The 25,462-nt window shown below is 41.6% G+C and overlaps 1 pseudogene; it reads left to right on the forward strand.

Moving 5' to 3' along the window:
- Window positions 1-212: 212 nt before the first annotated feature.
- LOC136469182 (uncharacterized) lies at window positions 213-8,714 on the forward strand (annotated as a pseudogene).
- Window positions 8,715-25,462: the final 16,748 nt, after the last annotated feature.

Raw genomic sequence — 25,462 nt, forward strand, 5'->3', positions numbered from 1 at the left:
TATATATAGCTTGTCTATCAATTCCCATTGCTTGCAGACTGCAGAGAGCTATATATATAGGAGTACGTACATATCTTCGCAGCTGCATGCCGTCAGCATTATCATGCTTGCATTCATATTGGTACGGTTGTCATTTGTCATATAGATATGTACATCTCATCAGAGCGGGGTACAAGCTAAACCCACCACTAAATAGCTAGCTAGTTAATACAATGAGCCTCTCAAATGTGGTGAGCTGGTGGGAAAGAGTGGCAGCTGCGCCTCCTTGTCTTAGGCAGCCTCGCCATTCAGCTGTACCTCGCATTCTCTGCCCCCTCTCGTAAGTGGCCCGGTCTCGCTAAATTGTGTATAGACTTGCTATCTGGGCGTCGTACCTCGGTGGCGATGCTCTTGCTATATACGCCCTCGCCACACTCTTCAACCGCCAGAAGAAGCTACAGTGTAGTTCTTCTTCTGTGAACGACTGCAGCCACGACCTAGAGGTGCTATGGGCCCCTATCTTGTTGATGCACCTGGGTGGACGGATGACCATATCCGCCTACAACATCGAAGACAACGAGCTGTGGCTCCGGCATGTTGGTGTCGCAGTCTCTCAGGTATATACATACATATGGATAATTTATATTTAGATTTTAATGTAAGGGTTAATCTTGTACTATTTCATAATGCAAGGTGTGGTAATTTAGATAAAAATTTAATGGGTTATTTTAGGCTTATTTTACTAACGGAAATAGATCTGATAGTTATCATTCTAAATGATGATTAGAGTTACCAAATTGAATGATTTTGAGATTTTTTTTTGTATTTTTAAGCATGTGCAGTAAGATTATTTTTTGTTGAAAAGGTAGTACAAATTAATGTGGCGCCTTCAAAAGGAGTATCCACTAATTAGTGACAACTAGTCCATTGACTCATCCTCTCACATGGGTTACAAGTTCGAAGACATAAGCATTGGTTACTGTCTAATACCGCTAACACAATAGGCATAATAATAGATATGGTGTACTCTGTAGTCTCCAGTTGTGATAAATTTATCAATTATATAGATCTATATGTTTTGTTATTCATATCCAAAGCTTTTTTCTTTGCATGATGCCTCTGTGTATCTTCAATACGCATTAGTTAAAACCTTACCTTAAACCTCAGTAGCTCTTATTGCAACAAATATATTGTGACGCCATGAATCTAAGTCTTGATTTTTCAAATTTTAATCTTATTGATTGCCACGGATTTTTTAGGGTCAAGTTAAGTCGAAACTCTTGTGTTCATTGTACATTTTACTTACTTTTCTCTCTTGTGTACTCTGCAAATATAAGGATTTTAGGTCATAGAGTGCATTTTTAAGTATTACGATGGCATAAACAGTCATTTAGAACCTCCACCACGTCACTTAAGATCAGTGATAGAGATTGAAGTGAGGTCTAAGATGGAGCAGTAGTGCTAACCTTAGCAGGATATTAATTTAAGCCTTATAATGATGGTTTAATCCAAAGGAATCTCGAAGGCCCAGGAAGATATAGCCACCTATGGTCTATACTAACCTCACAAACTTAAATTGTTTGAATTCTCTTATCAAGGACTTGTAAGTGCAGTAATGGTTCTACTATCAATATAGATATGTCAAATGTTTCAATTAAATAAAATGTACAAATATATCTTAAGTAACAACTTACATAAGTTACATGACATGGTTATTAATATAGTTTTAAATAATTTATTAGCATCATTAATATAAGATTTTTTTAAGAAAATATTTTTCACGATTACTGGAACATGACATATGCCTTCATATATAGTTTATCTGCTTAATGGCACAATATCAATATGTATGTTTACTTTAATAACTTTTTGATATATAATAGAAACGGGCAATGTAGAAACATATATATGCTTTATGGTTATTTAAACATTTTCTATAATAGATGTTGATAATTAAGATGTAGATTGAGGGGATATTTTAGTTTTCAAATAATGACAGAAGTGGTGATTTAGATGCAAATTCAAGGGATATATGTAGACTATCTATCATAATAGCATGTGGGTAATTACTATTTAGATGCAAATTTAGGTTTACTTTAGATCATGTTTCATCTTAATAGCATAGTTTGGTAATTGAAATATAGATTTATGGATTACTTTATGCTATTTTATACAATTGTAGAGGTCAGTAGTTTTTTAGAAAATAGAATAGATCCAATGGCTATTGTCATCAACTATGATTAGAGTCTACTGGACTCTTGGTTCTATGTTTTTGTGTGTGAGGATTTCTAGGGTTTTAGCTGGTTTTATGAGGATTAATGTGGAGGCACTATTAGGGGTTGTAGTTAGAATTTCTAGGATTTCTCTATTTTTTCTAGCACGATGAGTATTTCGTTGAAAACAAAGCTTAAGTTATACCATATCTTGTTGCATACTTTTTGTGACATCATGATCTATAGCTTAGTTTTCAACTTTTAATCTAGTTATTGTAATTTTTTATCCACATATTAAGTTGAAACTCTAGTGCTTATTAACCCCCTATTTATATGATAAGTATACATAAAGCAATTTTTTTACTTCAATTTGAACTATACTTTTGACATTATAGAATGGTAACATGCCAAAAAAAATTATTTTGCACTTTTATTTTAATTGTAATAAGTAAAAGAAGTCGATGCTTATGTTATCTTTTATTTTAAAATTTTTAGTTTTAATTATATTAAAAGAATATTATATGTCTTGGAGTACCATCTTAGTTCCTACAATGGCATAAATAGTCGTCTCAACTTGCACCACCATAGTTAAGATGTTGACTTTGTTATATCAGATAATTATATTTAATATTTGTAGTAGTCTTGTTTTAGAAAACATAGCTTAGAATTAAATTACCAATATTATTGATATAACATAATATTTCAGTCAAAATGTATAAGCTTACTTAAAATATATCTATATCTATATACACCTAAAAAGACTCTAAATTAATCATCTACCTGGTGATACCAAATCGTATCCGTATTTGATACGAGAACTCCTCCTTCCACGTCCAATAGGACGTCACCGTCCTTGATACAAACTTACGAAGTCCCGATCTTCGTGTGGCAAGCGTGTAGGCGCAACGCAGCGCTCCACCTGCTCGTGCCAAGAAGATTTCCAACACGGACACCAATGAGCCGTAGTGTTCCTGCCATTCGGGCCTGAGGCCATGCCACGCACGTGAACGAGAAGGAAGCCGTTGCCAAAGAGCCTCGAGGAGCTTCTAAGCTTCACTCCTTAACAAACGGCCTTGACTAATGAGGCAACGACCAAGACATGCATGCATGAGAAAGGAGTAGGTGGCCAGCTAATGAAGTAATGACTGCCTATATAAAAAGATATCTAGGAATCACACAAAACACAACTTGCCCCTTAGTCTTAGCGAGCTACAGTAGTAACCATGAGTGCACGAAAACTAGCTAAGCTAGCTAGGAAATGAAATGGAGGACTATGATCTCCTCTTTCTGTGCTCTGCTGGACTATGATCTCCTGTTTCTATGCTCTGCTCTGCTGATGTCCTACAAAATTCCTCAGTTTTATTTGATTTTACATCTGATTATTTACCCGGTGCAACGTACGGGCATTACTCTAGTAACTAAAAATTTATTATCATAGAGTATTATTAATATAACCTAAAGTTAGTTGTCGTTGTCCGGGGTAGATCTTTTTTTTTTGGTTGCCCCGGGGTAGATCTTAGTTGAGGCAAAGGTAGACCATTGGTTGAACAGTACTTTTGATACTATTCATGGATGTTTAGCCCTCAATACATGGACTAACCCCCTGTTTGATCAGTCAAGCTTCGCCGCTAGTTAGTGTTATTGCTATTTGGTTTATTAGGAAATATTTTTCTATGTTTGATAAGATATTAAAATAAATAATTATCCTAATATATACATGTGTACTATATATGGATAATCTGAATGTAAATTTAGGGGTTACTTTGCATTATCTTTAGTTCCATATTAGCATATGTGGGTAATTTAATTGCAAAATTAAAGGATTACTAGCTCATAATGACGAAGTGGGTACGTAATTATAAAACATATTAGATTCAATGACTATTATTGGTGATTGATAATGATTAGAATCTACCAAATTAATTCAAGGCAAGATATTTCTGATTATTGTGTGAATTTCTATGATTTATCTCTTCTCCCCCCTCCTATATATCATGTCAATATTGAGGTAACGTGGAGGCTCTGTTTGGGGCCTAGCTAGTAAGATATGTCACTGTTGTTGCTCCTCATACTGGGTACAATAGGCAGCGATGTTAATATTTTGGGCTATTTATTTCTGTGGTCAGGTGGCGGTAACTCTGTACGTGTTTTGCAAATCGTGGTCGCACTCGGCAGACAAGAGGTTATTGGCTGCAGCAATTCTGCTTTTTATCCTTGGGATTTTCAGATGCTTGGAGAAGCCCATTGCTCTGAGGAGGTCTAGCTTTAATATCTTAGTCACCTCTTTCTGATCTGCTCCGAGGACAAAGAGCAGCAACGACAGAGAAGTAGAGCTTGAAAAGTACATACTAGAAGCAAGGGAGATTATTATGGTGCAAGAAAGCAACAAGCAGCAGCAGCAAGGCGATGATGGTCCTCCGCCAGCATTGGACAAGGCTGAAGAACAACTTCCTTCATCAAAAAAGAAAAAAAAGGATGGAAAACAGTCACACATTTACAAGCTCTCTATACCTGACAAGCTATTCGTAGACTACGCGTATGAGTATGATGCCCGTCTTGAGAAGCTGGAATCCTTGTGGCTTCTGGATCTGAAGAAAGATGGTTTTGAGGCGCTGCGTGGAGGGCTCTCCGAAACATTCAATCTTATCTACACCAAGCTCTGGCAATTTCCTGACGAAAACCGAGATGTATCTGGTTGGGCCACCTTGTGCTCCCTCCTCTTGTGGAACATTACCATAACATTCCCGATCGCACCCATAGTCCTCTTCCACATCAGCCATAAACAAGCTTACAGGGAAAGCGACATCAAGGTTACATATCTACTGTTGTACATCACATATGTTTCGGAGATGCTTTGCACGCCTGCGAGGCAAATGTTTCTCGAGGTCCTCAATGGTTGGAGAAGACCCTCCATCATTACTTCCAGGTACTTTCATTTTTTTTAATTTTCTGGCTCTTTGTTTTAAGGAAGATTTTTATATATAAAAATATAGTTTTATTATTAAAGGTACTACTAGTCCATCAATCCGTGCTCTCGCACGAGCTAGAATTTTATGAGACATAAGTCTTAGTTATTGTTTAATACATCTAACTAATAAAGAATTACTTATATTAAATTATATGTTTTTCTCTTTGTTTATTTTCTAACACAATAGATATAATACATACTCAGTAGTCTATATATCTAGTTATCATAAACCTATTAGTTACTTTTTCAAGGGACTAATCTATATTCAGCCATATTCATATTTTTTTCTTTGCATAGCACCACCATATATTTTAAGTATGCAATTAGTTTGAAACCTTGCCATTACTTATGGTGGTTTTTGTTGCATCACATATCTTATAATTATGAATTAATGATTCTAAATTTTGATTTTTCAAATTTTATTCTTATTGACCGCTACATATATTTTTTCGTCCTCATGTTAAGATGAAACTCTGGTGCTTATTGTATCTTTCGTTAACTCTCCTTTTTGCATCTTTTTAAAATAAGAATTTTAGGTCATAGAGTACATTCTTACATACTTATATACTATAATAACATAAGCCATCACTTGAAAACATGCACCCTGTCATTTAAGATAAGTCATAGAGCTTAAAGTGAGATCTTGATTGGGGTTGTAGTGCTAACCTTAAGAGAATCCTAATACCTAAGCCTTATAATGATCGACCTTTTACTCTAAAATGTATTCTTAAAGGGCCAGAAAAATATAACCACAAATGGTGTCCCACACTTCGCAAGATGACTGAATTTTCATATCACGAAATTATATGTGCAGTTTTGGTTATACTATCAATATAAAAGTGTCAAACATTTTAGTTAAAATATATAAATATACCTAAAGTAACAACCATTAGAAATTATATGTCATAGTTACTAATATGGTTTTAAACAACTTTTTAGCATCATTAGTATTTGTGCTGTTAAGGAAATATTTTTTATATGATTAAAGATAACACACACACACACACACACACACACACACACACACACACACACACACATATATATATATATATATATATATATATATATATATATATATATATATATATATATATATATATATATATATTGCTCATGCATACTGGCACGACGTGTATGTTTACTTTAATCAAAACTTATTATATTAATATTGATAGAGGTGGGTAATGTAGAAACATATATATGCTATATGGTTATTTAAACAATTTTCTTGTAATAGAAGATGTTGATAATTTAGATGTAGAGGGTATTTTTTTTTCTAATAATGAGATGAAAATTGAGTTATGTAAATTATCAAGCATAATAGGAGGATATGGGCAATTAGATGGAAATTTAGGTCTATTTTAGATCAAGTTTCTTAATGGCATATAGGTGGGTAATATAAATATAGAATTATGTGTTACTTTATATAGTTTTGCACAATACCAGAGGTGGATAATTATGTGTAACATATGTGGGTAGTTTGAATGCAAACTTAGGAGATTACTTTGCATTATCTTTCATGATGATAAAGGTGGGTAATTTATGAAATCATTAGGAGGTATTTTAAATATCTTTCATAACGGTACATGTGGGTAATTTAGATACAAAGTTAGAGGATTATTTTAAATTATCATTCATAATGACAAAGCTAGGTAATTTAAATGCAATGTTTGGGGTTACTTTGAATTATGTTTCATAATGGCAAATGTGGATAATTTAGATGCAAATTTAGAGTGTTATTTTGAATTATTTTTCATGTCGACAGATGTGGGTAATTTATATACAAATGTAGGGGGTTATTTTGAATTATCTATCCTAATGACAAATGTGGGTAATTTAGATGTAAAGTTAGGGGTTACTTTATATTTTTTTTTTCATAATGGGAGAGGCGGGTAATTTTTAAAATTATAATAGATCTAATGACTATTATCGGTAATGATGATTAGAGTCTACCTAATTAAACGCTAGATGATTAGCTTCCGTAGCTAAATGTAATTAAATAATAAAATCCAGGTCTGATCCCATCTATTTTGGATTTTTGGTACTGACCCCGCTAATTTGGGTACCGTTCATGTTTTTTCAAAGTAGTTCTGAGTACTTTCAGGTTGATACCTCCTGTTTTTAGACTGTTTGATTTCTTCCAATATGATCCATGTTTTTTCTAACCATTGTAAAATTTCTCATGTTTCACAGGTGGTTTAGCTTTCTTTTTGGATTTGTCTCTCCCATCATTTCTGTCCAGGTTGCACAGCATAGCCTCGTTGGAGTCTTGGCTGATAAGAGAATTAGGAGACCAATTTTAACCTGCATCACAGATTGCTTTTGTTGCTGCAAAGATTTGCCTCAGAAACATCTCTTCGGGCGCAGCTACTCATCCATGGAGACGAGCATTAGCATTATATAGAGTTGGTTCATGCTCATGTTAGAGATGGATGGATGATTTACATAAAGGATGTTCAGAGTTACTGGAACTTCACTGATATCAGGGGTCACTGGACACTTGTGCGCAATGAATGCGAAGAAATAGTGATCCTTAGGGACAATGTGGAGAAGCCCTTGGACGAGAGCATAATTCTGTGGCACCTGGCTACATATTTTTGCTTCCATCAAAAGGCCGAATCCATTGAAACTAAATCTGTTAGCAAGTGCGCCAGCATGTGTAGATGCATCTCCAACTACATGATGCATCTTCTGTCTACTAACCCTGAGATGTTGCTGCCTGGAAGTAGACCAGCTCTGTTCCTGGAAGTCTGCAGGGAGCTCGATGCTATCCCCAAGTGGCAGACTTCCTGTTCCTGTCTGTCACCCATAGACGAGAAACAAGTGACTGAGAAGGTAATTGAGAAGGCAGCAGACAAGTCTCAAGATGGTTTTCTTCATGACGCCTGGGTGCTTGCTCAAGGGCTCATGCAATTAGCTGATGCTGATGGTGATGCTGATGGGAAGAAGATGTGGCAAGTCATCAAAGGTGTATGGATCGAGATGCTCTGCTTTTCTGCATATAGATGCAGGGGTTACCTCCACGCCAAGAGCCTGGCCTACGGCGGCGAGTTCCTCACTGTTGTGTCGCTCCTGATGTCGCACGCCGGACTGGAAACATTCGCGGAGAGGCAACAGAGGGTGCAGCTTCGCCTTCCCAAAGATGTGAGGCAGCAAAAAGCCAAGCCGGTTACTGTTGAAAAAGAAGTTGGTGCCATCAGACTCGGAGAAATCGCTGCTGCCACTCCATCGTTGGCTTCGGCTTGGGCGTCTTCCCAAGGTGAATGCACTACTGCCCCAGCTATGGAGGTGGTTGTTGTGACTTCTTAAGGGACTGCCTGCTGCATGTGCATGAGAGTTACGTTCCTTCTTTGCGAGACCAGTTACGTTCCTTCTTTGAGTGTGTTACAAATTGTGTTGTTTGCTGCCTTTGATTGACAGGGTTCACCCTGTGGTGTACACCTTCTACTCATGTGTGTGCCCCCTTAGCCTGTTGCCTCATCTTTAGTCTTGTTGCTTCAATAAAAGTACTCCTGCAGTGCATGTAACATGTGTTTGCTAATCTATTTACATTTGCAGATTTCAATAATTCAGTGCTACAAAAGCACTCATATTATACATATGTCCTGCTTCATGAACAAAGATTGTATTGTCGTTCGTTTACAAAAAGATTGTATTCTCTCTAACGATTCAAATTAAGAACTGTTAATTAAGCTTTGTATTTGAAATCGTGGGAGATCGGTCTTGTCCCCATCTGTTCGATTATTAGATATTTGTATGATCAAATTAATTCTGAATACAAATCATGATAAAGATAACGTAGACATGATTCTAGTGCTAAGTAAATAAGCATGCATGTTGTTCTTATCAATTATTAACATACACATAACACATGAAGTAGTAGAATCGATGAAAGAAACCATAACAAAATGATTAGCATATTGTACCTAGGATTCTTGTCAACGAACGAAAGACACCTTCATTTAGGTCTAATCGACCCTTGTTGATGTGGTCGAATTCAGTTGACATATGTAGCGTATACCAACTTTACATAGTGATGATCCATACGACAATGACTGAGCTTTAATTTGTTGGTGTAGCCAAATTCTGTTGATGTAGTGTAGCCATCCTTGACGACGTTGTGATTCATACAAGGAGCAGTTGCACATAAGTGTGTGCTTCCCAAAAACCTTATTCGTCCTATCCCGATGCAGAATCAGAAGAGCAAGACAATCAGGAGACATACTTTCCCAAGTACTGGTGCACACCGACACTCGATCGTTGTGGAATAGAACAGGGTGGTGTCGACTACATGGGCCCTTTTATTCTCACCTCAAGGGAAAATGCTTAACCGAAGGGGGTAGCCTAGTCCGACTACTCAGGAAGCCCAATCCGACATGGAAACCTCATCTACTTAACAAACAAGGCACCACAAGATATGTATAGAAACCCGCTCTATCCGTAAAGATTTGATTAGATCCGACTATATTTCGTTGTAATGAACTAGGAAATTGACCTAACCGATCAAGGCTTTGCATTGTCGACCCTAGCTAGCTCTATACTAGTGGGCATAGGGTGCCCCACTCAGGAGAAGGTGAGATCATACTCCACAATCATCAGCACCCCCACACCTAGCGCACAAGTAGTAAAGATCCTCATATACACTGGACATAGGGTACCCATAACTAAGAGAGATAGATTCGGAAGTCCCGAAGCATTGGGGCCAGCTTTGGGCCAAAGCGATAAAGGGTGCTGGCCTAGATAAAGCTAAGGGCGCCCAACGCATGATTTCCCAGCCCATACACTGCCAACATTTTGTTCCAAGCTCCAGGATGCATTCTAAGCCCAACTGTCACACCTAATTTTAAGGATAAAATTGAATGCACTAAATCCATGTGTGCCCAAGGATCAGTCACACACATAAGTTGACAAATTACAAAAGTATCATCACGGTGTATCTTACATCACGATTAATACCATAACATAGTCTTACACAACACAGCGGAAAATAAAAGGACAACTCTCTCGTGGAAGCTCTAACACAGGAACGGTCAACTGGTTGACCACAAGCCTAAAGTCCTTTGGAAACTCCTCATACTCATTGACATCTGTTACCCATCCGGGATTTTTATCCAAATATTGAAAGTAAACAAGCGTAAGTACTTTTCGTACTTAACAAGATAACATGAGGTTATGAAAGCTCAAAAATGATGACTCTAGTTTACTGCAGTTAGTACTTTTAGTAAGTCAAGATTTTATCATCAACTATTATCAAGTTATGCTTAAGCCCCAATTAACCCACATGATCAGATATCAGAATCAATTGCATCATATTATCATCGTAGAACATCATTAATGAACAACAATTGTCTGCTTCCAAGGGGTCTGAGGTATGGGTGAACACCAGAGGGCGACCCTTCATGAATTCTTCATGCTTATCTCTGACCTGAACAGGCGGTGGTCCTCTTGCAGGTTCGTTATCCAAGCGTTGCATCATGGCTTGCATCAACTGCGCTTGCATTCCCATCAATTGCTCCATAGTCACTGGTGGCGGTGGTGGTGGATTCATGGGAGCACCACGACCACGACCATGGCCTCTGCCTCTTCCTCCTCTTGCGGACATCTGCTTTCCAAACAAATACGCAAAATTTTAGAGATTTTCAAATTATAGAGAACTTATAAAAGATAAGGAACAACACTGAGGATTTTCTGAGCAAGATTCAACTATCGCAGTTCGGTAAATTGGTCATAACTTGAGTTTTAGAGACCCAACAGAGGCATACCAAGAACGGTTAGAAATCTTAGGAGGTCAGCTACAACTTTTATTTAGAACACTTTTACAGATTCTGATATATACATAGTAAAAAACAGAGCTAAACCGAATCTGTTTTGGGTTCCAGTCTACGCAGAAACCTCAACTTGCGACAGCTAGATCTCACAAACCTGAATAGATTTTGACGTGATTCTAGAGACATTTGAAACATACAGAAGTTTAGATATCTCCACAAAAATTTCAGAATTTTTGGCAGCACAGATTTTGAGATACAAGATAAAGAACACAGGCTGCTCCAAAAAATAGCACAGCAGAGATATGATAAAGCAACCCATCTACATTAAGACCTCATCTAAGCTTAAGGTTCAAATCTATGAAATTTGTGGACATGCCCACAAACCTCCAGCAATCAAACAAACTCCAAATCATCCAAGTTCACAATTAAAAACTTCTGATCACTAAAGTTCACAAGACAAGACAAGACTAGACATGACACACGAACTAACAACGTCGTAGCTTTAAACATGGCACCTAGCACCTATAGGGCGGTGTCAACCATGGTGAACATCTGGGGCTTCTTCTTGTATATCGGTGGCAGCCCAAGTTGAGCACGCAGTTCGTCATCTTGCTTCTATAGACGCCTCCTGGCCCTCTGCGATGCACGCAGCTCTCCCTTGACTTCTTCATCTACCCCCTACATGGCATGGACATGTTGCACTATTGCTTTCAGAGTTGGATCACTTTCTGGTGGTGCCAGGACCTGCCAATTACCCTCATGATCATTGCAAGGAAGGAACCTAAAATGATCCTCCTTCATGGCCTCAAAACGATGACCATGGTAGTAGATGTAGGCGGCCTGCGCTGCATCTTCCATGCCATCCAATGCATAAGCCCGTCTGGCAGTGGCACTGTGGATAGTCTCCACCTCATGTGCATTCTTTATGTCCTTCCAGACGGTGACAACCAGCTCTACCTTCCAAAAAGTTACCTCCAAAGGGTGCTGGTACTCTGCACAGTGATAGTTGATGGAGGCGTGCAGGTCAGTGTAGTAGTCATCCAGCACCTAAGTAAGGAGGGTGTGGTAGTAGGCCGTCTCTGGGGCTTGATTGAAATAGTACTTGCACGTCCAGCCCATCTCCTCATCCACCACATGGACAGCTAGGGGTGGCACAGGCGTTGGTGAAGTAGCTGATGACTCCGTTGGTGTAGCTGCAACAGCATAGACCGGTGCAACAGCTGGAGTAGGAGCAGGTGCTGGTGCAGGAGTCGGGGTAGTCATCCACTCCTCATCTTCCTCGACCAAGGGTTCCACCTCATCATCGGAGATGACCACAATCTCCTTCTCCACCTGTGGAGCACGGGGGTGAAATGGCACGGTAGCCTGCAATGCTGAGGTGGGCGGTCTTCGGGTTACGAGACATCTATAGATTTACAGTAAGATAGAATTAGACTCAACAATTTTATATAATAGATTAAGGTATGAAAAGCATAAATATTTTAAAAAAATAACAAGAATGAGACAGTAAGCATGAAACCAGTGGAGCAAAGATGCTAAAACGACCATCTCTAACTAGGCTTACATCCTACAGTCAACATGGCTCTGATACTAATTTGTCACATCCAATTTTAAGGATAAAATTGAATGCACTAAACCCATGTGTGCCTAGGGATCAGTCACACACGTAAGTTGACAAATTACAAAAGTATCATCATGGTATATCTTACATCACTATAAATACCATAACATAGTCTTACACAACACAGCGAAAAATAAAAGGACAACTCTCTCGTGGAAGCTCCAACACACGGACGGTCAACTGGTTGACCACAAGCCTAAAATTCATCTGGAAACTCCTCATACTCATTGACATCTGTTATCCATCCGGGATTTTTATCCAAATATTGAAAGTAAACAAGCGTAAGTACTTCCCGTACTTAACAAGATAACATGGGGTTATGAAAGCTCAAAAAGGATGACTCTGGTTTACTGCAGTTAGCACTTTTAGTAAGTCAAGATTTTATCATCAACTATTATCAAGTTATGCTTAAGCCCCAATTAACCCACATGATCATATATCAGAATCAATTGTATCATATTATCATCGTAGAACATCATAAATGAAAAACAATAAATAACCAGTTATTCTGTGTGTTTTCTGGGCCGCTCGTGACCGTGAGCACGGCTATTATAACAGTTTGTAACCCTCTGCAGAGGTTGTGCACATTCACCTCGAGTCGTGATTCCCATATGCCTGGGTTAATTACTCCCATATCACTGCCAATGTGAGCGGGCGGGGTACACTATGAAGCCATTTCATAGTTTTTTCTAACAAGTTAGGGCCGCTAGGTTTCCTCGGCAGACAGATGCAGGAATCCCCCTTTCGTATGGCACAAATCCTTCACGGCTATACACATAAGAACATGGGTAGTCCTATACTCAACGTGGCAAGCCCATTTTGCGCTATAAAGGTAACCTCTAACAAGCTAGAAAAGGTCCTATTACTGAGCTAAAGTCAGAGCCATGTGACCCTCACGGTTGCACTGTCAGTCCTAGCTTTTACCGACAGATAAGTCCTTATGGAGGGCCGAGAGCATCATGATCAAAAGTCATTTGCTCATTCGCCCTATAATTCAGTTGTTTAAAAGCAACTTTTACCTTTTCATTCCATAGAACCATTATTCATTATGTAGATTATGTATAGTTACATTGAGCGCTAGGAAACTACCCATATGCATATAACCCATAGGAGACAAGGAAACAAGATAATCAATCACTAGGATGTCCTTACGGGTATCAAAATTAGACACATGCAAATGAGTAATTAATAAATGGTGAATAGGACATCAAGGTAGATCCCATGCTATACTTGCCTTGGTTAACAAACTCCTGCTGGTCCTGTTGGTCATCAAAGAACTCTTGGTCTCCAACGTCCTCCTCACCGTCTGAACACAACCAACACGGCATCATACAACATTTCAGGAACATTCATGCAAAGCAAACAATCCTATAATTAGAACAGTACACCATAAGTATAGAAATCAAGATAAAATGTTTATGAAAAGAATCTATGTCTCGCTACAATCACGTCAACGCGAAGTTCACGAAAAACGGAGCTAAAACCCGAAAGTTATGAATTAAACGGGATTTCCTATAGCAATTTATTTAATTAAACCTAACCATGAAATTTAAAAGTTGAAAACATGGTTAACAGTGGTATTAACACGTAGATTATGCAATTACGAAACTAACGCAAGTTGAACGGGTCAATTCAGAGCTAAAACGACGATTTTATAAGCAAAACAATGCAGTGGCATTTCTGTAAATAGGATGAACTATTTCTGAATTTAAATAAAATCAATTTTGGAATAATGAAACCGGCTGAGGACTGCGGGTTCAATTAAACAGAACTTGGGGGTCTCTTTAGCAAAAAGACCCACGAAGGGGTATCGGCCACCCTGGGCCGTTGATCAAGCGGTGGACGGCTCAGATTAGAGCTGGTGGAGAGAGAGAAGGAGGCCGGCGGCCAGAACAGTGGCGGCCACAGCGGGGCGCCATGGCCGGCGACGAGGAACTCACTGGCGCATTCGGCTCAGGGGCTACGGGCCACGGTTTGACGAACCGAGGGCACCGAGGGAGAGAGGGGATGCTGGCGAACTCGCCTAGGCCGAGAAAGCAACCGGAGGTCACGGCCGAGGCGGCGGTCGCCATGACCGACGGCGCGGAGGTTCACGACGCACGCGGCTAGGGCCCTATAGGCCATGAAACATGAAATTAAAGGCATGGGGAGAAAGGGGGTCTCACCGCAGGGAAAAGCGAGGACGGAGGCGGCTCGGGGACGGCGGTTTCCGAGCGGCGGATCCCGGCGTCCTTCGGTGCGGCGGTCGCGGCTTCCGTGCGTTCGGCGAGTGCGAAACTGGAGCGAGGGAGGCAACAGGGGAGCGGTGTCGGGGTCTGGGCTCCCATTTAAAGAGGCCGGTTGCCGGGGGGGGGGGGGGGGGCGCTCCCATTAACCGAGACGTGGGCGCGTAGCGGCGGTTGCGGCTTGACCGGCGCGGGGCGCGCGGGAGGTGGGGGACGGCGCTGACGCGTGGGCCCAGGCCGTCAGCGGCAGAGACGGAGGGGGCGCGGCAACGGTTGCTAGCCCGCCCGGTTGGGCCAGCCCAGGAAGGAATTGAGAGGGAGGGGAAAAGGAGGGAGGCGAGCGGGCCGACGGGAATTGGGCCAGCAGGCCGAAAATGAGGAAGGGAGGGGGAGGGAAAAGTATTTTTTCCAATTCAAATTTCCAAATGATTTTTGAATCCTTTTGAGTTTAAATCAAAACCACTCAACATATAAAATGCTGCAGCATGAGTGCATCAACTTGTATCTATCCTTATGATTGATTTTAATTTCACAAAAATTATTATTTTCCTATATTTGAATGCACACATAATTGTATAAATAAATCAAATTTAGCTATTTTGAAGGAATGCAAATTTTAGGGTGTTACACCAACCCAATTCGACATCATCTTACAATTTTTGCAAAGCAATTCCATAGCTGGACATATCAAATTGGGTAAAGGACGAGCGAGTTAACTTTCTCGCTTTCTAATCTCACGTCTTTCTTTCTTGTTTTTCTTCCTGTTTTTATCGGAATCATAGTAATTATAATGGTAACATGATTTTGACCGAAGGTTATAACTAAGGTTCTATGTAAATATATTAAATATAATTACTTGTATGTAACTTTATTTATATAAATTATGATTTTAGTAAATTCTAACATGATATGCAGGTGTTGGCCGATATACAGTACAATATCCGAATGATTGATGGAAATGACCAATCATGTCTATGTAATGACTTCCAAAATGGTCTTTCCACACGTATTGGTTGGTAAAGTTTTGGGTGTGGTTGGTATTAGACTGAGGGGTGGTGGATGTAGGTTCGGATCTAGTTGAAGGTTTAGATCATGTGGTGGGAGTTGGTTGTTCCTGGAACCTTCGTGAGAGGCAATGAACTCATTGATATTTCTGAGAGCATCTTGTATTCAGTTGCCTTTCTTCAGATATATATCCTCATCAATGTTCAGCCTTTGGATTCCTTCAACTCTTCTTCTCTTTGTCTGTTAGTTGTAAAGGTTTTCTAGAGGTGTGTTAACTCTCAAACCACGTCGAAGGGTTGTCCTAGTTGCTCATCCCTGGATCTCCCTAGGGGTGGAGTTGGCTGTTCTCATTGTCATAGGTTACTTGGACCGAGGGTTGTGGGATGGCTTCTAATTCTTGGTAGCTTTGAAAGGTAAACTCTCTTGAAGGTTGACCAGGCAGAGTTTGTCTACTTGGATTGCGTTTTTGGTTTCGCGTAGGTTGTGGGACTATGGTAGTGTTTAGGGGACATCATGAGTGGAAGGTTGTAGGTCTCCTTGAGTTATTCTTGATGATGTTTTTTGTACCATCTGCAGTGGTGTGTCTGAGACACAGACGCCGCCAAACTGTTGGGCCAGACAAGAATCCACTATGACATTCGATGGTGTGGTTGGGGGTTGGAAGCCCTTAGGTCCAAAGCAGTGAAACTAGAGTAACAGGCAAGGCTAGGATATGAATGAAATAGTACAAAAATGGGAGTGAATTACTGCCGTCACTCTAGCCACGATCCGTATCTATAGGGGAAACTAACAAACTCTACTAGGATTACTAGAAAACCCACTAGAGGCACGTTATATTCCTAGTACATTCTAGGGTACAACGGTCTTTAGTATCTCTGATCCCACCTACTCCACTCCACGTCAGCACACCCCTTGGCCAACCCATAAAAGTGTAATCCAAATGAATATGAGAAATAACTTACCAATTTGGATTAAGATAATATAGCATATCCATGAGAAACTCTTCTCACCAAAAGACCACAAATTCACTAGGAGAAGAGCTTAGTCTAAAAAAACACAAGACATAGAACGGGCTCCCCCTTAATATGTGCATCAAGTACTCGAATTTCTTGTGAAATGCACTTGAATCGGTTTAAGAGTCTAGAGGAGTTCATCCTATATCTTGATCAAGGCATGATAAATTTGCAACAATTGAAATTATGCCGAGGAAATATACCACCACAAAGGTAGATAGATCACCACACAAATTTTCATTGATATAACCGTCATAAGTGAGACTTCAATGATTTGGATGGTCATACTTCTCACTTGATGAAATGTGGTGAAATTGAGCTCACTCTTTGTTGTCATGATCTTGGATGATCAATACGATGAATCCATGTGTACTTGTTGAGCTCTAGAGAGAAGAAATAACAAGGAAAGTCCACTCTTCAATTCTTTTATCCAATTCATTGAAATCCAGTTCCACTAAAGGATTAGGGCATCCAACACTAAACTAGGAGTACTTGGTTTATAAAGACTGAGACCTCCTAGAATAATCTTTGGAGCACCCAAAGATTCCATTGGAACCATCCTTCCTCCTTTGATGTTTATCCTTCCTCCAATTTGTGAGATTATACAACATACGCTTGAGAGAAACCATTAGTCCCATAAAATATAGACTAAACTCCCCCTCAATTTATGCATACAAGATTACAATTTGCTGGGGTTGGTTGGCCAGAACTTTGCTGGGTCGTTGTTGCCTCCGGCGTGAGAAAGTAGTAGCAGGCTATAGCAGCAGGTGGCCTTGCGTGAGTTGGAGTAGCGCTGCTTCTCTGCGAGCGCCGAGCGCGCGGGCCCTAGCGGAGGTGGCGGGCTTAGGGAGCACAAGGCCGACGTACTTGCCCCTGGTGCCCAGCAGCCGCCTCGCATGCATCGTCGATCTTCCTGCCCGCGGATGATGTAGCCACACGCGTGGACATCGACCGGGCTACGCACTTCCTCGCGCGCCTCGATCACCTCCTCCGTGTTGATGGCAAGGCCCCGGGTGGTGTGGCCGCCGTGCCCGCCGCGGGGTCGTAGACGCCTCCTGCCGTCTCCATCGCGTGGTAGACATGGACTCGGAGTACCGGATCCGGAGGGAGAGGATAGAAACGCAGATGCCGTCCCCAACGCGATTAAGGTCATTTCTTCGACTCTCAATCTTCGCGAAGACTTTGTTTCTGGTTTAGAAATTGTTTCTTGGTTTTTTCCTTCTCGGTCTTCAGTAATTTCCTTTCCACGTCAGCAAAAAGCTGAAACTACGATAATTTCTCTATTGGGAGTGCCCTAAGGAGGCATCGGTGGTTGAAGGCACAAAGATGATGACACATGCATGTTGGTGACTACCAACCACTCACTACCGGAGACTGTGTAGTTACCGAGTGCCCCGACAATTACCGAGTGTCAGAAGTCGGGGCACTCGGAAAACAGTATTTACCGAGTGTCAACACTCGGAAAACAAAAACACCCGGTAGTAGACCGCTTTACCGAGTTCACACACTCGGTAACTTAAGACAATCGGTAAAACTACAAGTTTACCGAAGGGGCGCACTCGGTAAAAACAGACACTCGGTATTAAGGTGCCACGTCACCTAGGATAGCAACCGTGCGCCGAACGGCGTCACGGCATGACATGTTTACCGAGTGTTATGAGCGTACACTCGGCAAAAATCACGGTAACAGCTCCGCCCGTAAAGCGCCCATAGCAAATAAAAAAGACCGAAAATGTTTACCGAGTGTCACTGCACAACACTCGGTAAACACTATCTTTTACCGAGTGTATTGGCGCAACACTCGGTAAAATTCAACCAAATTTCTTGTTTTTCCCTTCATTCTTTTTCCTCTATCCACATATGATATTTAGTACTCCATTCCAAAATATGGTGTTTATTTCGATTTATTTACTATATTTCACAAAATTTTCATTCTTTATGAAAATTAGGTACATATCGTGTAAATTTAATTGTAATAATTAAAATCGAACTCGATAAATCACGAGATTGGAAGAATTAACATTAAAGCATACATCTATGTTATAGAAAAAATTTCATAACGTTTTGGAAGTATTTTTACATTCGTCGCTGCCGAACCGGTACATCTCCCAAAGAGACGCTAAACATTCACAATGACGAGTAGGATTTCTATTAAGAGTGAAATTCAACAATATGATTTGAACTTGGAATTTTCTAGATAGTAAATAGATGACATGAAATAGTTCATGTGAAAGTTTGGTGAATTTTAGGATTAAATTGGTATTTTTTCTTTTTTGTTTTGCATGAAATAATGGATACTTTTACCGAGTGTGACCTGAAACACTTGGTAAAGGTTAGCCACGGCCCACCTGTCTGCCACAGTGGGCTGCCATGCTTCTGTTTACCGAGTGCCGTAGATCTGGGCACTCGGTAAACATGTACCAGGCTTATATTTACCGAGTGCCGTAGATATGGGCACTCGGTAAACATGAGTTTACCGAGTGCCGTACATCTAGGCACTCGGTAAACAGAAGCATTCAACACAGCTGTTTCTCCCTCAAATCGTGCACAGACGCACACACACACACCGCACACGCCTCCCCACCGCCGTGGCCGCCTCCTCCCCTCCACCACCGCCGCCACCGGGCGGTCCCCCACAGCCGCCGCCACCGGAGAGACGGAGAGAGAGAGAGAGAGACGGAGAGAGAGACAGCGGCACCGGCGCACCGGACGACGTTCCCCTCCGCCGACGCCGCCCCGTGCTCCCTCCTTCGCTCCCGTTCCCGCGAGGTGGGGTGGGGTGGGCCCCAGCAGCAACGGCGGCGGCGAGCACTCTCTCCCCTCCACCACCACCGCCACCTGGCGGTCCCCCACAGCCGCTGCCACCGGGGGAGGGCGGTCACCCGCCGCCACCGCGGGACTGCCGCCGCCGCGGCCGCCTCCTCCCCTCCAAGCTCCGGACCTGCTCATCTGCTGACTGAAGCATTGCTCTCAAACGCTCGGTAATTTCCTTGCAATCGTACAATAGATCCCTTGCTTTTGATAAAACTTGGCCCATTGCTTTGATTCTATCCGAAGCACTGCAAATTAGAGAAGAGATAAATCAGTAGAGAAAGAGAAAATATTCAGTGGTTGATGGATGCTGTTATCTTGTTTAGTGCTGTTGCCCAATTGAATAGTCGCTTCACAAAACAAACTTCATGTTCAGATCCTCTGAACTGTAGGATTTCTATTTCTTGAAGGTTAATCAATGAAAGTTTCTCGATTTTCTAGTTTGATTGTTGAGCACAAACACAACCCGGTGGGCATGAAGTTTTACCCTGACAAGCAACATATTAGCATCATAAGTTTAACATATAACACCGTATGGAATAAAAGGAGAGGAACCTTAAAATTACCAGAATCCCTAAATACTTAGGCCCCATTTGAACCATTTGGATTCTGAGAATCCACATAGAAAAATTCCCAAAATCCTAGTATCTCATCAAACAGTCTTGATTTTAGAGGGATTTTCACTCATAGATATTTAAAATACTCAAATCCAATAAAACTGTTGTGATTCTTTTTATCTGGATTCTCAGAATCCGATGGGATTCAAACAACACCTTAGAGATGTGTCATCAAGACATCAACATCTGTGAAAAAATTCTTCTACTGAACACTCATCTTTTCTTGACATACATGGAGTGTGATCATGTTGTCAATAAGTTAACCGAAAAGCCTTGCGACCAAATCTTGCTAGGCATTTTGCTCCCATTTCTGAATTGGGGATCTCCAGCATGGAGTACAGTTGTTGGAGCATGTGCTATAGCTGTGCTGTGCAATGTGCATCTGCATCCGAGCCGAGACTGCTTTGCGCCTTTGACTCCAAAGTCCAATGTCCAATGTCCAAAGGGGGCCAACTGGCCATAGTAGTATTAGTATTTAGGAGTACTCCATTTATAGTATATATAGTAATATAAATCCGGCATGCATCAGCAAAAGGAATTGGAGCAGCAAAGAGCCTGCGTTTTTTTTGACATCCATCACTATACACAGTAAGTACATGCATACGTACTCCTCCGACTGGCAGTAACCAAAAGGTTGACCACTGTTAGTCTGTTACAGTAACCATCCGTGTTTACCTTGTCCAACCGAAATCATGAGACAGATAGGCACTCACGGATTGAGAAATGAGATAGGCAAGCAGCAGCAGCTTCCGGGCGGTACTGTCGGAGATCCCCTCCCCTACCCGGATGTTGACGTGATGGGTCCAGGGTCCCGGGTCCGTCCGGTCAAATGCGTGTTGGTCCGTGAACATGGCTCCAAATGCAAGTGCAATTCAGATTTCAGGGACGTCCATAGTCAGCGAGGCTAAAGTTTACCTCAGGGCATAAGGTTATCAAATAAAAGTGAGGAAAGCTTTGATAGAAGACATACCAAAATCTTACCTTTTCCTAACTTTTATTGTGATATCATGATTGAGCCTGCCCTGCTAAAATTCAATGAACTTGCAGTACAATATACCATATATTTCAAACAGACCGACTAACTAAAAAAGACGCTTATTTCCAGCACAGGTACTAGAAAAGAAGTGCTTTGATAATGAGATACATATACCATATGTTTACCACGGTTAAACTTTGAAACTAACAGTATGAAACCAGCACCTAGAGCAAATAACAACTCATCAGTCTATGGCATGGCAGGAAACGCAAGAGCATATTTCTTTACATTATTTATTTTCATGGCAGCTTCGTACTACCTGTAGTACCAAAAAAGTAGCATATCTTTACAGCTAAAAAGACGCAAAGGGGATTGTCAACCTGCTGATGCTCTACCTCAATCTTCGATAAATCTTGCTAGTGATGTTTGTGGCTACAAAAAAATTGGTTCCATGTATTCCTCCATCTACAAGTGACATAGCGGCCTTTCAACCTTAGGTAAAATCTCATCATCCAATCTAGCAAACATCTTCTATGTGAATCGACCAAGAACATGAATGTCTCTTTATCATCTCATATGGTTTTTCTCTAGCACTACTACTCTATTGCTCTAAACTGCAATATCATCTATATGTTAGGATGGATGACCGTCAGTGGATGTACACGGGCTATCAGAAGAGGGGTCAATACACAAATGAATGGATTGAGAAGGCCAATGATTTCATGACGAAGGCATTTGCAAACGGACGGCGACATGCCTGGTGTCCCTGTAGGAAGTGTAAGAACAAGGCAATGAAAACATATGAGGAGATGACTAAAGATCTTGTCAACAATGGATTTGTAGAGAACTATACCCGGTGGACCATGCATGGTGAACGCCATCGTGCGAGAGAAGAGGTCGTGAGACAACGGATCGAGGAGTTTGATTCTGAAGCCGGGGTGGCAGAAATGTTAAATGACCATGACATGGCTTTCGATGAAGGAAGTGCAGAGCAGGAGCCAGAGCAAACTGCAAAGGCGTTTTACGCCATGTTGGATGCGGCACAACAACCCCTTCACGGGTGCACCAATGTTTCTAAACTGGATGCCATTGCACGTCTAATGGCTGTGAAGTCCCAGTTTAGCTGGAGTAGAGAATCCTTCGATCAACTGTTGACAGTAGTTGGCACCCTACTTCCGGATGATCACGTTCTGCCAAAGAACACGTATGAGTCAAATAAAATCCTTCGTGCACTCAAGATGTCGTACGAGCAGATACATGCTTGTCCGAACGGATGCATCTTATTCAGGGGAGAACATGCTGACGATAAGTACTGTCCGAAGTGTAAGGCATCTAGGTACATTGAGTTAGAATCTGGTGATGGTCGGAAGACGCAAACAAAAGTCGGCGCAAAGATCCTGAGGTACCTTCCTTTCATACCGAGGATCCAACGGCTTTTCATGAGCGAGGAATCCGCAAAACAGATGACGTGGCACAAAACTGGACGCCGATACACTGACAAGATGATACATCCGTCCGATGGTGAATCATGGAAAAGCTTCGATCGGAAGCATACCGACAAAGCTGACGAGGCTCGTAATGTACGCATTGCACTGGCAACTGATGGGTTCAATCCTTATGGAATGGGTTCTTCACCATACACATGTTGGCCCGTATTCGTCATCCCTCTCAACCTCCCACCTGGCGTCGCCTTTCAATGGCAAAATATTTTCTTGTCACTTATAATTCCAGGACACCTGGGGGCTAATATGAGTGTGTACATGGAGCCTCTGATAGACGATTTGGTCCGTGCATGGGACGAAGGGGTAGTGACATACGACCGATTCACAAAGACAAACTTCAGAATGCATATTTGGTACCATTATTCCATGCATGACTTCCTGGCTTATGGGTTATTTTGTGGCTGGTGTGTTCATACGAAGATGCCATGCCCGATATGCAAGTCAGCTGTGGAGTTCTTTCGGTTGGAGAAGGGGGGCAAGTTTTCATCGTTTGACAAACATCGACAATTCCTCCCTCTTGACCACCCATTCAGGAGAGACAAGAAGAACTTTCGAAAAGGTGTCATAGTGGAAGACTCTGCACCGGAAATGATGACAGGTGCCCAGGTTCTTGAGATGTTAGATGGTCTTGTGGTCGACAATGAAAAGGGAGGCTTCGTGGGATACGGAAAAGAGCATGCCTGGACACACAAGTCGTGCTTGTGGAAGCTTCCTTACTTTAAGGACCTCCTTCTTCCACATAACATTGATGTAATGCACACTGAAAAGAATTTCGCCGAGGCGGTCCTTCACACAATCATGGACTGGGAAAAGTCAAAGGACAATGTCAAGGCTAGATTGGATCAAGCAACGCTGTGCGATAGACCAAAGCTAAACATGTTGCCTCCCTTACGTGGGAAGTCATGGAAGAAGCCTAAGGCCGACTTCGTCCTAACGAGGGCTCAAAAGAAAGAAGTTCTTCAATGGTTCCAATCGGTGATGTTCCCTGACGGGTATGCAGCAAATTGGAGGAGGGGTGTGAACTTAAGTACCATGCGAATCACAGGGCTCAAGAGTCATGATTACCACATATGGATTGAGCGCCTTCTTCTGGTGATGGTTCGTGGCTATTTCCCTGATCACATCTGGCGAGTGATGGCAGAGTTGAGCATGTTCTTCCACAAGCTATGTGCTAAGGAGATATCTCGGACCGAGATTGAAGAAATGGAAAGAATGGCCCCGGTGTTGCTCTACGAGTCGGAGAAGATCTTTCCCCCCGGCTTCTTCAATCCGATGCAACATTTGCTCTTGCACCTACCATATGAGGCAAAAATGGGGGGCCCTGTGCATGCCCGTTGGTGCTATCCAATTGAGCGATGCCTAAAGGTTCTTAGAACAAAATGCAAAAATAAATGCAAAATTGAAGCTTCCTGTGCAGAGGCATCCATTGTGGAGGAGGTGTCATACTTCACAACAAGATACTATGCCGACAACCTTCCTAACGTGCATAATATACCCCCTCGTTACAATACTGCCGACAATCAGTCGACCCTCAGCCTTTTTCGAGGGCAACTCGGAAGTGCAAGTGAACCTACCTTGAAGATGTTGAGCCTAGAAGAGTGGCGCTCTATCCAGCTGTATGTGTTGCAGAACCTTGAAGAGGTTGGCCCATACATTGCGTAAGTTTTACACAAACTTGTTTCTTTTCTTGTCAATATTTCGCATGCACCCATCCAACCCTCTTGTTAACGGCCGTTACAGCAAATTTGTTCTCCTCTACCATCATCCATCACGGAGGGAACCCACCGAAGCGGAAGTTGAAACCCTTCTAAGACATGGCGCGGGAGAACGAAATCCCACTTTTATTTGTTGGTTCAAGGAGGAGGTACTGTTCAATTTCATTTGTTGTTTGTACTTAACTCTCAACTCGACAAATATATAATGAATCATCCTACTTGAACTAGCAGGCCAAAACTGACGTGTCTATGAGTGCCGAGTTGAGGCAAGTTGCCAATGGATTTGAATTTAGGGTCAAGTCATTCTCTGTGTACGATGTCAATGGATATCGCTTTCACACAACTCGGCACGAGCAGAGTTGGCCGAATCAAAGAACCACAAATACCGGTGTTTTCACGCCAGGCACAGATGGGTTGGACTACTATGGAATAATTGAAGAAATATACGAACTCAAGTTTCCTGGTTGTGTACCTCTTCGTCCTGTCATATTCAAATGCCATTGGTTTGATCCCAAAGAAGTGATAAAGACCCCTGAGCTTGGGTTAGTCGAAGTTCTAAAGTCATCCGTCTTGCTAGGAGACGACGTGTACATTGTGGCCCAACAGGCCACGCAAGTTTATTATCTCTCATACCCGTGCCAAACCAAAGACCGTCTTAAGGCGTATGATGTTGTGTACAAGGTATCACCGCATGGTAAAGTACTCGTCCCAAATGATGATGATTATAACATCGATGCAAACACATATGACGGAGAGTTCTTTCAAGAAGAAGGATTAGAAGGGAGTTTTGAGATTGTCTTAGATGTAGATCTCGCAATGGAAGTAGACAATGATACGGTCATTGTTGACGGGGATGATGGAGAGGAGGTTCACAACACGAAGGACTTGTTATTACTTGAGCAACACCATTCAGGCAGTGTCGCTAGTGATGAGACTTTGAGAGACGATCATAATTACGTCGATAATAGCGATGATGAGATTTTTGGCCCACCTATCGATGATCTTGATGATTATTTCTAGTACATGTAAGATCTGTAGTACTTATG

The sequence above is a fragment of the Miscanthus floridulus genome, chromosome 8, assembly GCF_019320115.1.
Source record: "Miscanthus floridulus cultivar M001 chromosome 8, ASM1932011v1, whole genome shotgun sequence".
Lineage (NCBI taxonomy): Eukaryota > Viridiplantae > Streptophyta > Magnoliopsida > Poales > Poaceae > Miscanthus > Miscanthus floridulus.